Raw genomic sequence first — 14,044 nt, 5'->3', positions numbered from 1 at the left:
TCTCTCCCTAAGATGTGTCCGGCATAGGCCAGGGTGCCACTCGAGGCCCAAACCAATTCTGGTTATCGCTTCTCGGCCTTTTGGCTAAGATCAAGTGTAGTATCTGTTCTTATCAGTTTAATATCTGATACGTCCCCTATCTGGGGACCATATATTAAATGGATTTTTAGAACAGGGAGATGGAAAAAGAGCTTGCTCTGTCCACTCCACGCATTGACCTGGTATTGCAGTACCTCCAGGAACGGTGCACCCCTTCTTAACCCAGTTTCCAAAAGCAGAACTCAATTCACCTGATTCATATTAGCCCGATTTAATGAATTGGAAGAAAGCATACGTCTTCATATGCACCTCAATTTGGCCCATTCACTTTTCACACTTCCTCCTTTTGTTTTTTATCTTTCACACTTTTGACTTTCTTTATTCATCCAAATAGCAAACTCATCACCACTCAACCTGACCAACTCGGCTATGTCCCCGTGCTGCAGTTCTCTGTCTTATCTAGATCATTTGCAATTGAATGGAATAGATCCCTTTTGGACAAAGTGGATTCACCTGCTGCTGCAGTGACCACAGGTGTGATAACATCTAGAATTGGCATCTGGTGCGATCTCTCCGCTTCCACTCCAAAGAAAGTTACCTGTTTATTCCTATCATGCATTGGTTTTTGGGGTTTTCTTTGAGTAATGATGATCTCTTTAGTAGTCTGTTGGCGCCCTCTCCTGGAGGAATAGTTTGCTTGCTCTTGGACATTCTAAAAGAGAGGTCATGATAGACATTGAGCTTCTGAGCTCAATTGGGGACAGTCATGGGTGATGAATGTTTGCAACCTACTGCGAAGCCTCATACCGCAATATAAGGAACGTCAAATACTAAGAAAGGGCGGCCTATGAAAGAATTACTACTTTCAATAAGTACACTTAAACGGCTAATTGGGAATAGAAAAACTGTAAAAAGCCCTCTGAGAAAGCCCCCCTCTAACCTTTGATAGTAAGCTTTTCTGTAGTCTGCCTGTTGATGTATTTTCCGTTTGAACTGTGCACAACATGAAGAGACGGAACACTGGCGGCTTGTCACAATGCCCCCCGATGACATCACAATAGCGCTGCTGCCTAGAAAACAAGCTGCGCAGAAGAAGTTGTTCTTTGGGTGGGAGGGTGGGCTAGTGGAAGGAGGGGGCAATCTCTTTTTTTCCCGGGTGGTAGGGGGATGACAGGAGAAGGGAAGCGGGTGGTGAGAAAGGTACAGAGGGCAGGGTTTGGGGGCTGGGAAGGAAAGGGAAAAGATTAGGGTTTGGGGATGATGAAAGGGCTTTCTACGGGTAAGGATGGCAAAGGGTGGCAGTGACGGAAAGTCAGGCAACCTGTCCTGTCCGTCTTTTTGTATCGTGAATTGGAAAGACTGCAAGGGGGAGGGGAGTTGCTTGCGCCCTAAAGGAGGAGTTATTCAGATTCATTGCAGTGGGCGGCGGCTGCAAAACGCACCATTCTTCTTGTTTTGGCTCTGCAAAGCAGCCTTTTCAAGGGTTGGCTTGGGTGACAAAATGTCTTGTGTAGGCGTGGGTTTGTCTCCCTCTCGCTCTCTCTCCCTAAGATGTGTCCGGCATAGGCCAGGGTGCCACTCGAGGCCCAAACCAATTCTGGTTATCGCTTCTCGGCCTTTTGGCTAAGATCAAGTGTAGTATCGTTCGAAAAGGTGGTTTAAGGCTCCGGCCACCTTAGTACAATGATGCAATGCACACTGGAAGGTTGCGCTTGTTAGTACTTTGGGAGGATAGTATATCCATCTAGAGGAAACCAGGGCCCTACCAGCATCGAGGCTATTAGACTGAGTAAGTGTGGGGGCTATGGTGCAATGTGCCCCAGGATTGACGACCCTGGAGTGAGTCTGAGCTTGCTGGCTTTGGACCCCGGCAAGCCTTGGGCTCTGTAGCACACCGTACCTTGCCCTTTCATACTTTCTGAGCATATTGCTCTATCCCGGCCTTCTGGCTAGGAAGGGAAATTTTTATAATCATGGTCGGAGGTCCGTTCAGCTTTGGGCTGAGAAACCAACACCCGGTTGGAGGTCCGGGTCAGCTTCGGCTGAGAAACCAACACCCGGTTGGAGGTCCGGGTCAGCTTCGGCTGAGAAACCAACACCTGGTTGGAGGTCCGGGTCAGCTTCGGCTGAGAAACCAACACCCGGTTGGAGGTCCGGTTAGCCTTGGGCTGAGAAACCAACACCGGTTGACGGTCCGGGCAGTTTTGGCTGCGAAACCAACAACTAGTAGCTCTCTACTCCACTTGGGTAAGATGCCTGGGTGGACGCTGGGAGCAACGACAAGGCTCAACCAGGCTTCGGCTTGGGGGAGCACCGAAGATCCCTGACCCTTGCTGTGGCCTTCTGGCTCGGAGGGACGGGGTTGATTTTTGGGGACCCTCTCCTCACGGAGGGGTCCACACGAATCCTAGCCTTTGCACTGTTTTTGGTGTGACTTCGGTCATGCATTTTTTGCGGTGCTTTGGAAAGCTTCATTAAATCAAAATCTGTTCTTATCAGTTTAATATCTGATACGTCCCCTATCTGGGGACCATATATTAAATGGATTTTTAGAACAGGGAGATGGAAAAAGAGCTTGCTCTGTCCACTCCACGCATTGACCTGGTATTGCAGTACCTCCAGGAACGGTGCACCCCTTCTTAACCCAGTTTCCAAAAGCAGAACTCAATTCACCTGATTCATATTAGCCCGATTTAATGAATTGGAAGAAAGCATACGTCTTCATATGCACCTCAATTTGGCCCATTCACTTTTCACACTTCCTCCTTTTGTTTTTTATCTTTCACACTTTTGACTTTCTTTATTCATCCAAATAGCAAACTCATCACCACTCAACCTGACCAACTCGGCTATGTCCCCGTGCTGCAGTTCTCTGTCTTATCTAGATCATTTGCAATTGAATGGAATAGATCCCTTTTGGACAAAGTGGATTCACCTGCTGCTGCAGTGACCACAGGTGTGATAACATCTAGAATTGGCATCTGGTGCGATCTCTCCGCTTCCACTCCAAAGAAAGTTACCTGTTTATTCCTATCATGCATTGGTTTTTGGGGTTTTCTTTGAGTAATGATGATCTCTTTAGTAGTCTGTTGGCGCCCTCTCCTGGAGGAATAGTTTGCTTGCTCTTGGACATTCTAAAAGAGAGGTCATGATAGACATTGAGCTTCTGAGCTCAATTGGGGACAGTCATGGGTGATGAATGTTTGCAACCTACTGCGAAGCCTCATACCGCAATATAAGGAACGTCAAATACTAAGAAAGGGCGGCCTATGAAAGAATTACTACTTTCAATAAGTACACTTAAACGGCTAATTTGGAATAGAAAAACTGTAAAAAGCCCTCTGAGAAAGCCCCCCTCTAACCTTTGATAGTAAGCTTTTCTGTAGTCTGCCTGTTGATGTATTTTCCGTTTGAACTGTGCACAACATGAAGAGACGGAACACTGGCGGCTTGTCACAATGCCCCCCGATGACATCACAATAGCGCTGCTGCCTAGAAAACAAGCTGCGCAGAAGAAGTTGTTCTTTGGGTGGGAGGGTGGGCTAGTGGAAGGAGGGGGCAATCTCTTTTTTTCCCGGGTGGTAGGGGGATGACAGGAGAAGGGAAGCGGGTGGTGAGAAAGGTACAGAGGGCAGGGTTTGGGGGCTGGGAAGGAAAGGGAAAAGATTAGGGTTTGGGGATGATGAAAGGGCTTTCTACGGGTAAGGATGGCAAAGGGTGGCAGTGACGGAAAGTCAGGCAACCTGTCCTGTCCGTCTTTTTGTATCGTGAATTGGAAAGACTGCAAGGGGGAGGGGAGTTGCTTGCGCCCTAAAGGAGGAGTTATTCAGATTCATTGCAGTGGGCGGCGGCTGCAAAACGCACCATTCTTCTTGTTTTGGCTCTGCAAAGCAGCCTTTTCAAGGGTTGGCTTGGGTGACAAAATGTCTTGTGTAGGCGTGGGTTTGTCTCCCTCTCGCTCTCTCTCCCTAAGATGTGTCCGGCATAGGCCAGGGTGCCACTCGAGGCCCAAACCAATTCTGGTTATCGCTTCTCGGCCTTTTGGCTAAGATCAAGTGTAGTATCTGTTCTTATCAGTTTAATATCTGATACGTCCCCTATCTGGGGACCATATATTAAATGGATTTTTAGAACAGGGAGATGGAAAAAGAGCTTGCTCTGTCCACTCCACGCATTGACCTGGTATTGCAGTACCTCCAGGAACGGTGCACCCCTTCTTAACCCAGTTTCCAAAAGCAGAACTCAATTCACCTGATTCATATTAGCCCGATTTAATGAATTGGAAGAAAGCATACGTCTTCATATGCACCTCAATTTGGCCCATTCACTTTTCACACTTCCTCCTTTTGTTTTTTATCTTTCACACTTTTGACTTTCTTTATTCATCCAAATAGCAAACTCATCACCACTCAACCTGACCAACTCGGCTATGTCCCCGTGCTGCAGTTCTCTGTCTTATCTAGATCATTTGCAATTGAATGGAATAGATCCCTTTTGGACAAAGTGGATTCACCTGCTGCTGCAGTGACCACAGGTGTGATAACATCTAGAATTGGCATCTGGTGCGATCTCTCCGCTTCCACTCCAAAGAAAGTTACCTGTTTATTCCTATCATGCATTGGTTTTTGGGGTTTTCTTTGAGTAATGATGATCTCTTTAGTAGTCTGTTGGCGCCCTCTCCTGGAGGAATAGTTTGCTTGCTCTTGGACATTCTAAAAGAGAGGTCATGATAGACATTGAGCTTCTGAGCTCAATTGGGGACAGTCATGGGTGATGAATGTTTGCAACCTACTGCGAAGCCTCATACCGCAATATAAGGAACGTCAAATACTAAGAAAGGGCGGCCTATGAAAGAATTACTACTTTCAATAAGTACACTTAAACGGCTAATTGGGAATAGAAAAACTGTAAAAAGCCCTCTGAGAAAGCCCCCCTCTAACCTTTGATAGTAAGCTTTTCTGTAGTCTGCCTGTTGATGTATTTTCCGTTTGAACTGTGCACAACATGAAGAGACGGAACACTGGCGGCTTGTCACAATGCCCCCCGATGACATCACAATAGCGCTGCTGCCTAGAAAACAAGCTGCGCAGAAGAAGTTGTTCTTTGGGTGGGAGGGTGGGCTAGTGGAAGGAGGGGGCAATCTCTTTTTTTCCCGGGTGGTAGGGGGATGACAGGAGAAGGGAAGCGGGTGGTGAGAAAGGTACAGAGGGCAGGGTTTGGGGGCTGGGAAGGAAAGGGAAAAGATTAGGGTTTGGGGATGATGAAAGGGCTTTCTACGGGTAAGGATGGCAAAGGGTGGCAGTGACGGAAAGTCAGGCAACCTGTCCTGTCCGTCTTTTTGTATCGTGAATTGGAAAGACTGCAAGGGGGAGGGGAGTTGCTTGCGCCCTAAAGGAGGAGTTATTCAGATTCATTGCAGTGGGCGGCGGCTGCAAAACGCACCATTCTTCTTGTTTTGGCTCTGCAAAGCAGCCTTTTCAAGGGTTGGCTTGGGTGACAAAATGTCTTGTGTAGGCGTGGGTTTGTCTCCCTCTCGCTCTCTCTCCCTAAGATGTGTCCGGCATAGGCCAGGGTGCCACTCGAGGCCCAAACCAATTCTGGTTATCGCTTCTCGGCCTTTTGGCTAAGATCAAGTGTAGTATCTGTTCTTATCAGTTTAATATCTGATACGTCCCCTATCTGGGGACCATATATTAAATGGATTTTTAGAACAGGGAGATGGAAAAAGAGCTTGCTCTGTCCACTCCACGCATTGACCTGGTATTGCAGTACCTCCAGGAACGGTGCACCCCTTCTTAACCCAGTTTCCAAAAGCAGAACTCAATTCACCTGATTCATATTAGCCCGATTTAATGAATTGGAAGAAAGCATACGTCTTCATATGCACCTCAATTTGGCCCATTCACTTTTCACACTTCCTCCTTTTGTTTTTTATCTTTCACACTTTTGACTTTCTTTATTCATCCAAATAGCAAACTCATCACCACTCAACCTGACCAACTCGGCTATGTCCCCGTGCTGCAGTTCTCTGTCTTATCTAGATCATTTGCAATTGAATGGAATAGATCCCTTTTGGACAAAGTGGATTCACCTGCTGCTGCAGTGACCACAGGTGTGATAACATCTAGAATTGGCATCTGGTGCGATCTCTCCGCTTCCACTCCAAAGAAAGTTACCTGTTTATTCCTATCATGCATTGGTTTTTGGGGTTTTCTTTGAGTAATGATGATCTCTTTAGTAGTCTGTTGGCGCCCTCTCCTGGAGGAATAGTTTGCTTGCTCTTGGACATTCTAAAAGAGAGGTCATGATAGACATTGAGCTTCTGAGCTCAATTGGGGACAGTCATGGGTGATGAATGTTTGCAACCTACTGCGAAGCCTCATACCGCAATATAAGGAACGTCAAATACTAAGAAAGGGCGGCCTATGAAAGAATTACTACTTTCAATAAGTACACTTAAACGGCTAATTGGGAATAGAAAAACTGTAAAAAGCCCTCTGAGAAAGCCCCCCTCTAACCTTTGATAGTAAGCTTTTCTGTAGTCTGCCTGTTGATGTATTTTCCGTTTGAACTGTGCACAACATGAAGAGACGGAACACTGGCGGCTTGTCACAATGCCCCCGATGACATCACAATAGCGCTGCTGCCTAGAAAACAAGCTGCGCAGAAGAAGTTGTTCTTTGGGTGGGAGGGTGGGCTAGTGGAAGGAGGGGGCAATCTCTTTTTTTCCCGGGTGGTAGGGGGATGACAGGAGAAGGGAAGCGGGTGGTGAGAAAGGTACAGAGGGCAGGGTTTGGGGGCTGGGAAGGAAAGGGAAAAGATTAGGGTTTGGGGATGATGAAAGGGCTTTCTACGGGTAAGGATGGCAAAGGGTGGCAGTGACGGAAAGTCAGGCAACCTGTCCTGTCCGTCTTTTTGTATCGTGAATTGGAAAGACTGCAAGGGGGAGGGGAGTTGCTTGCGCCCTAAAGGAGGAGTTATTCAGATTCATTGCAGTGGGCGGCGGCTGCAAAACGCACCATTCTTCTTGTTTTGGCTCTGCAAAGCAGCCTTTTCAAGGGTTGGCTTGGGTGACAAAATGTCTTGTGTAGGCGTGGGTTTGTCTCCCTCTCGCTCTCTCTCCCTAAGATGTGTCCGGCATAGGCCAGGGTGCCACTCGAGGCCCAAACCAATTCTGGTTATCGCTTCTCGGCCTTTTGGCTAAGATCAAGTGTAGTATCTGTTCTTATCAGTTTAATATCTGATACGTCCCCTATCTGGGGACCATATATTAAATGGATTTTTAGAACAGGGAGATGGAAAAAGAGCTTGCTCTGTCCACTCCACGCATTGACCTGGTATTGCAGTACCTCCAGGAACGGTGCACCCCTTCTTAACCCAGTTTCCAAAAGCAGAACTCAATTCACCTGATTCATATTAGCCCGATTTAATGAATTGGAAGAAAGCATACGTCTTCATATGCACCTCAATTTGGCCCATTCACTTTTCACACTTCCTCCTTTTGTTTTTTATCTTTCACACTTTTGACTTTCTTTATTCATCCAAATAGCAAACTCATCACCACTCAACCTGACCAACTCGGCTATGTCCCCGTGCTGCAGTTCTCTGTCTTATCTAGATCATTTGCAATTGAATGGAATAGATCCCTTTTGGACAAAGTGGATTCACCTGCTGCTGCAGTGACCACAGGTGTGATAACATCTAGAATTGGCATCTGGTGCGATCTCTCCGCTTCCACTCCAAAGAAAGTTACCTGTTTATTCCTATCATGCATTGGTTTTTGGGGTTTTCTTTGAGTAATGATGATCTCTTTAGTAGTCTGTTGGCGCCCTCTCCTGGAGGAATAGTTTGCTTGCTCTTGGACATTCTAAAAGAGAGGTCATGATAGACATTGAGCTTCTGAGCTCAATTGGGGACAGTCATGGGTGATGAATGTTTGCAACCTACTGCGAAGCCTCATACCGCAATATAAGGAACGTCAAATACTAAGAAAGGGCGGCCTATGAAAGAATTACTACTTTCAATAAGTACACTTAAACGGCTAATTGGGAATAGAAAAACTGTAAAAAGCCCTCTGAGAAAGCCCCCCTCTAACCTTTGATAGTAAGCTTTTCTGTAGTCTGCCTGTTGATGTATTTTCCGTTTGAACTGTGCACAACATGAAGAGACGGAACACTGGCGGCTTGTCACAATGCCCCCCGATGACATCACAATAGCGCTGCTGCCTAGAAAACAAGCTGCGCAGAAGAAGTTGTTCTTTGGGTGGGAGGGTGGGCTAGTGGAAGGAGGGGGCAATCTCTTTTTTTCCCGGGTGGTAGGGGGATGACAGGAGAAGGGAAGCGGGTGGTGAGAAAGGTACAGAGGGCAGGGTTTGGGGGCTGGGAAGGAAAGGGAAAAGATTAGGGTTTGGGGATGATGAAAGGGCTTTCTACGGGTAAGGATGGCAAAGGGTGGCAGTGACGGAAAGTCAGGCAACCTGTCCTGTCCGTCTTTTTGTATCGTGAATTGGAAAGACTGCAAGGGGGAGGGGAGTTGCTTGCGCCCTAAAGGAGGAGTTATTCAGATTCATTGCAGTGGGCGGCGGCTGCAAAACGCACCATTCTTCTTGTTTTGGCTCTGCAAAGCAGCCTTTTCAAGGGTTGGCTTGGGTGACAAAATGTCTTGTGTAGGCGTGGGTTTGTCTCCCTCTCGCTCTCTCTCCCTAAGATGTGTCCGGCATAGGCCAGGGTGCCACTCGAGGCCCAAACCAATTCTGGTTATCGCTTCTCGGCCTTTTGGCTAAGATCAAGTGTAGTATCTGTTCTTATCAGTTTAATATCTGATACGTCCCCTATCTGGGGACCATATATTAAATGGATTTTTAGAACAGGGAGATGGAAAAAGAGCTTGCTCTGTCCACTCCACGCATTGACCTGGTATTGCAGTACCTCCAGGAACGGTGCACCCCTTCTTAACCCAGTTTCCAAAAGCAGAACTCAATTCACCTGATTCATATTAGCCCGATTTAATGAATTGGAAGAAAGCATACGTCTTCATATGCACCTCAATTTGGCCCATTCACTTTTCACACTTCCTCCTTTTGTTTTTTATCTTTCACACTTTTGACTTTCTTTATTCATCCAAATAGCAAACTCATCACCACTCAACCTGACCAACTCGGCTATGTCCCCGTGCTGCAGTTCTCTGTCTTATCTAGATCATTTGCAATTGAATGGAATAGATCCCTTTTGGACAAAGTGGATTCACCTGCTGCTGCAGTGACCACAGGTGTGATAACATCTAGAATTGGCATCTGGTGCGATCTCTCCGCTTCCACTCCAAAGAAAGTTACCTGTTTATTCCTATCATGCATTGGTTTTTGGGGTTTTCTTTGAGTAATGATGATCTCTTTAGTAGTCTGTTGGCGCCCTCTCCTGGAGGAATAGTTTGCTTGCTCTTGGACATTCTAAAAGAGAGGTCATGATAGACATTGAGCTTCTGAGCTCAATTGGGGACAGTCATGGGTGATGAATGTTTGCAACCTACTGCGAAGCCTCATACCGCAATATAAGGAACGTCAAATACTAAGAAAGGGCGGCCTATGAAAGAATTACTACTTTCAATAAGTACACTTAAACGGCTAATTGGGAATAGAAAAACTGTAAAAAGCCCTCTGAGAAAGCCCCCCTCTAACCTTTGATAGTAAGCTTTTCTGTAGTCTGCCTGTTGATGTATTTTCCGTTTGAACTGTGCACAACATGAAGAGACGGAACACTGGCGGCTTGTCACAATGCCCCCCGATGACATCACAATAGCGCTGCTGCCTAGAAAACAAGCTGCGCAGAAGAAGTTGTTCTTTGGGTGGGAGGGTGGGCTAGTGGAAGGAGGGGGCAATCTCTTTTTTTCCCGGGTGGTAGGGGGATGACAGGAGAAGGGAAGCGGGTGGTGAGAAAGGTACAGAGGGCAGGGTTTGGGGGCTGGGAAGGAAAGGGAAAAGATTAGGGTTTGGGGATGATGAAAGGGCTTTCTACGGGTAAGGATGGCAAAGGGTGGCAGTGACGGAAAGTCAGGCAACCTGTCCTGTCCGTCTTTTTGTATCGTGAATTGGAAAGACTGCAAGGGGGAGGGGAGTTGCTTGCGCCCTAAAGGAGGAGTTATTCAGATTCATTGCAGTGGGCGGCGGCTGCAAAACGCACCATTCTTCTTGTTTTGGCTCTGCAAAGCAGCCTTTTCAAGGGTTGGCTTGGGTGACAAAATGTCTTGTGTAGGCGTGGGTTTGTCTCCCTCTCGCTCTCTCTCCCTAAGATGTGTCCGGCATAGGCCAGGGTGCCACTCGAGGCCCAAACCAATTCTGGTTATCGCTTCTCGGCCTTTTGGCTAAGATCAAGTGTAGTATCTGTTCTTATCAGTTTAATATCTGATACGTCCCCTATCTGGGGACCATATATTAAATGGATTTTTAGAACAGGGAGATGGAAAAAGAGCTTGCTCTGTCCACTCCACGCATTGACCTGGTATTGCAGTACCTCCAGGAACGGTGCACCCCTTCTTAACCCAGTTTCCAAAAGCAGAACTCAATTCACCTGATTCATATTAGCCCGATTTAATGAATTGGAAGAAAGCATACGTCTTCATATGCACCTCAATTTGGCCCATTCACTTTTCACACTTCCTCCTTTTGTTTTTTATCTTTCACACTTTTGACTTTCTTTATTCATCCAAATAGCAAACTCATCACCACTCAACCTGACCAACTCGGCTATGTCCCCGTGCTGCAGTTCTCTGTCTTATCTAGATCATTTGCAATTGAATGGAATAGATCCCTTTTGGACAAAGTGGATTCACCTGCTGCTGCAGTGACCACAGGTGTGATAACATCTAGAATTGGCATCTGGTGCGATCTCTCCGCTTCCACTCCAAAGAAAGTTACCTGTTTATTCCTATCATGCATTGGTTTTTGGGGTTTTCTTTGAGTAATGATGATCTCTTTAGTAGTCTGTTGGCGCCCTCTCCTGGAGGAATAGTTTGCTTGCTCTTGGACATTCTAAAAGAGAGGTCATGATAGACATTGAGCTTCTGAGCTCAATTGGGGACAGTCATGGGTGATGAATGTTTGCAACCTACTGCGAAGCCTCATACCGCAATATAAGGAACGTCAAATACTAAGAAAGGGCGGCCTATGAAAGAATTACTACTTTCAATAAGTACACTTAAACGGCTAATTGGGAATAGAAAAACTGTAAAAAGCCCTCTGAGAAAGCCCCCCTCTAACCTTTGATAGTAAGCTTTTCTGTAGTCTGCCTGTTGATGTATTTTCCGTTTGAACTGTGCACAACATGAAGAGACGGAACACTGGCGGCTTGTCACAATGCCCCCCGATGACATCACAATAGCGCTGCTGCCTAGAAAACAAGCTGCGCAGAAGAAGTTGTTCTTTGGGTGGGAGGGTGGGCTAGTGGAAGGAGGGGGCAATCTCTTTTTTTCCCGGGTGGTAGGGGGATGACAGGAGAAGGGAAGCGGGTGGTGAGAAAGGTACAGAGGGCAGGGTTTGGGGGCTGGGAAGGAAAGGGAAAAGATTAGGGTTTGGGGATGATGAAAGGGCTTTCTACGGGTAAGGATGGCAAAGGGTGGCAGTGACGGAAAGTCAGGCAACCTGTCCTGTCCGTCTTTTTGTATCGTGAATTGGAAAGACTGCAAGGGGGAGGGGAGTTGCTTGCGCCCTAAAGGAGGAGTTATTCAGATTCATTGCAGTGGGCGGCGGCTGCAAAACGCACCATTCTTCTTGTTTTGGCTCTGCAAAGCAGCCTTTTCAAGGGTTGGCTTGGGTGACAAAATGTCTTGTGTAGGCGTGGGTTTGTCTCCCTCTCGCTCTCTCTCCCTAAGATGTGTCCGGCATAGGCCAGGGTGCCACTCGAGGCCCAAACCAATTCTGGTTATCGCTTCTCGGCCTTTTGGCTAAGATCAAGTGTAGTATCTGTTCTTATCAGTTTAATATCTGATACGTCCCCTATCTGGGGACCATATATTAAATGGATTTTTAGAACAGGGAGATGGAAAAAGAGCTTGCTCTGTCCACTCCACGCATTGACCTGGTATTGCAGTACCTCCAGGAACGGTGCACCCCTTCTTAACCCAGTTTCCAAAAGCAGAACTCAATTCACCTGATTCATATTAGCCCGATTTAATGAATTGGAAGAAAGCATACGTCTTCATATGCACCTCAATTTGGCCCATTCACTTTTCACACTTCCTCCTTTTGTTTTTTATCTTTCACACTTTTGACTTTCTTTATTCATCCAAATAGCAAACTCATCACCACTCAACCTGACCAACTCGGCTATGTCCCCGTGCTGCAGTTCTCTGTCTTATCTAGATCATTTGCAATTGAATGGAATAGATCCCTTTTGGACAAAGTGGATTCACCTGCTGCTGCAGTGACCACAGGTGTGATAACATCTAGAATTGGCATCTGGTGCGATCTCTCCGCTTCCACTCCAAAGAAAGTTACCTGTTTATTCCTATCATGCATTGGTTTTTGGGGTTTTCTTTGAGTAATGATGATCTCTTTAGTAGTCTGTTGGCGCCCTCTCCTGGAGGAATAGTTTGCTTGCTCTTGGACATTCTAAAAGAGAGGTCATGATAGACATTGAGCTTCTGAGCTCAATTGGGGACAGTCATGGGTGATGAATGTTTGCAACCTACTGCGAAGCCTCATACCGCAATATAAGGAACGTCAAATACTAAGAAAGGGCGGCCTATGAAAGAATTACTACTTTCAATAAGTACACTTAAACGGCTAATTGGGAATAGAAAAACTGTAAAAAGCCCTCTGAGAAAGCCCCCCTCTAACCTTTGATAGTAAGCTTTTCTGTAGTCTGCCTGTTGATGTATTTTCCGTTTGAACTGTGCACAACATGAAGAGACGGAACACTGGCGGCTTGTCACAATGCCCCCCGATGACATCACAATAGCGCTGCTGCCTAGAAAACAAGCTGCGCAGAAGAAGTTGTTCTTTGGGTGGGAGGGTGGGCTAGTGGAAGGAGGGGGCAATCTCTTTTTTTCCCGGGTGGTAGGGGGATGACAGGAGAAGGGAAGCGGGTGGTGAGAAAGGTACAGAGGGCAGGGTTTGGGGGCTGGGAAGGAAAGGGAAAAGATTAGGGTTTGGGGATGATGAAAGGGCTTTCTACGGGTAAGGATGGCAAAGGGTGGCAGTGACGGAAAGTCAGGCAACCTGTCCTGTCCGTCTTTTTGTATCGTGAATTGGAAAGACTGCAAGGGGGAGGGGAGTTGCTTGCGCCCTAAAGGAGGAGTTATTCAGATTCATTGCAGTGGGCGGCGGCTGCAAAACGCACCATTCTTCTTGTTTTGGCTCTGCAAAGCAGCCTTTTCAAGGGTTGGCTTGGGTGACAAAATGTCTTGTGTAGGCGTGGGTTTGTCTCCCTCTCGCTCTCTCTCCCTAAGATGTGTCCGGCATAGGCCAGGGTGCCACTCGAGGCCCAAACCAATTCTGGTTATCGCTTCTCGGCCTTTTGGCTAAGATCAAGTGTAGTATCTGTTCTTATCAGTTTAATATCTGATACGTCCCCTATCTGGGGACCATATATTAAATGGATTTTTAGAACAGGGAGATGGAAAAAGAGCTTGCTCTGTCCACTCCACGCATTGACCTGGTATTGCAGTACCTCCAGGAACGGTGCACCCCTTCTTAACCCAGTTTCCAAAAGCAGAACTCAATTCACCTGATTCATATTAGCCCGATTTAATGAATTGGAAGAAAGCATACGTCTTCATATGCACCTCAATTTGGCCCATTCACTTTTCACACTTCCTCCTTTTGTTTTTTATCTTTCACACTTTTGACTTTCTTTATTCATCCAAATAGCAAACTCATCACCACTCAACCTGACCAACTCGGCTATGTCCCCGTGCTGCAGTTCTCTGTCTTATCTAGATCATTTGCAATTGAATGGAATAGATCCCTTTTGGACAAAGTGGATTCACCTGCTGCTGCAGTGACCACAGGTGT

The 14,044-nt window shown here is 46.7% G+C and overlaps 9 non-coding genes and 1 pseudogene across 9 annotated transcripts; all 10 read left to right on the top strand.

Moving 5' to 3' along the window:
* Positions 1 to 64: 64 nt before the first annotated feature.
* Positions 65 to 255, top strand: LOC142284124 (U2 spliceosomal RNA). Its single transcript, XR_012745665.1, has one exon. It is a non-coding gene; the product is annotated as a U2 spliceosomal RNA (small nuclear RNA).
* A 1,387-nt stretch (positions 256 to 1,642) lies between these two features.
* Positions 1,643 to 1,784, top strand: LOC142284089 (U2 spliceosomal RNA; annotated as a pseudogene).
* A 697-nt stretch (positions 1,785 to 2,481) lies between these two features.
* On the top strand, positions 2,482 to 2,677 carry LOC142284066 (U2 spliceosomal RNA). Its single transcript, XR_012745630.1, has one exon. It is a non-coding gene; the product is annotated as a U2 spliceosomal RNA (small nuclear RNA).
* A 1,387-nt stretch (positions 2,678 to 4,064) lies between these two features.
* LOC142284122 (U2 spliceosomal RNA) lies at positions 4,065 to 4,255 on the top strand. The gene has a single exon (XR_012745664.1). It is a non-coding gene; the product is annotated as a U2 spliceosomal RNA (small nuclear RNA).
* A 1,387-nt stretch (positions 4,256 to 5,642) lies between these two features.
* On the top strand, positions 5,643 to 5,833 carry LOC142284121 (U2 spliceosomal RNA). The gene has a single exon (XR_012745663.1). It is a non-coding gene; the product is annotated as a U2 spliceosomal RNA (small nuclear RNA).
* A 1,386-nt stretch (positions 5,834 to 7,219) lies between these two features.
* LOC142284120 (U2 spliceosomal RNA) lies at positions 7,220 to 7,410 on the top strand. The gene has a single exon (XR_012745662.1). It is a non-coding gene; the product is annotated as a U2 spliceosomal RNA (small nuclear RNA).
* Positions 7,411 to 8,797: 1,387 nt separating this feature from the next.
* On the top strand, positions 8,798 to 8,988 carry LOC142284119 (U2 spliceosomal RNA). Its single transcript, XR_012745661.1, has one exon. It is a non-coding gene; the product is annotated as a U2 spliceosomal RNA (small nuclear RNA).
* Positions 8,989 to 10,375: 1,387 nt separating this feature from the next.
* On the top strand, positions 10,376 to 10,566 carry LOC142284118 (U2 spliceosomal RNA). The gene has a single exon (XR_012745660.1). It is a non-coding gene; the product is annotated as a U2 spliceosomal RNA (small nuclear RNA).
* A 1,387-nt stretch (positions 10,567 to 11,953) lies between these two features.
* On the top strand, positions 11,954 to 12,144 carry LOC142284116 (U2 spliceosomal RNA). The gene has a single exon (XR_012745658.1). It is a non-coding gene; the product is annotated as a U2 spliceosomal RNA (small nuclear RNA).
* A 1,387-nt stretch (positions 12,145 to 13,531) lies between these two features.
* LOC142284115 (U2 spliceosomal RNA) lies at positions 13,532 to 13,722 on the top strand. Its single transcript, XR_012745657.1, has one exon. It is a non-coding gene; the product is annotated as a U2 spliceosomal RNA (small nuclear RNA).
* The last annotated feature ends 322 nt before the right edge of the window (positions 13,723 to 14,044 follow it).

This window comes from Anomaloglossus baeobatrachus, unplaced genomic scaffold, assembly GCF_048569485.1.
Source record: "Anomaloglossus baeobatrachus isolate aAnoBae1 unplaced genomic scaffold, aAnoBae1.hap1 Scaffold_562, whole genome shotgun sequence".
NCBI lineage: Eukaryota > Metazoa > Chordata > Amphibia > Anura > Aromobatidae > Anomaloglossus > Anomaloglossus baeobatrachus.
This window is presented reverse-complemented; position numbering and strand designations above follow the sequence as displayed.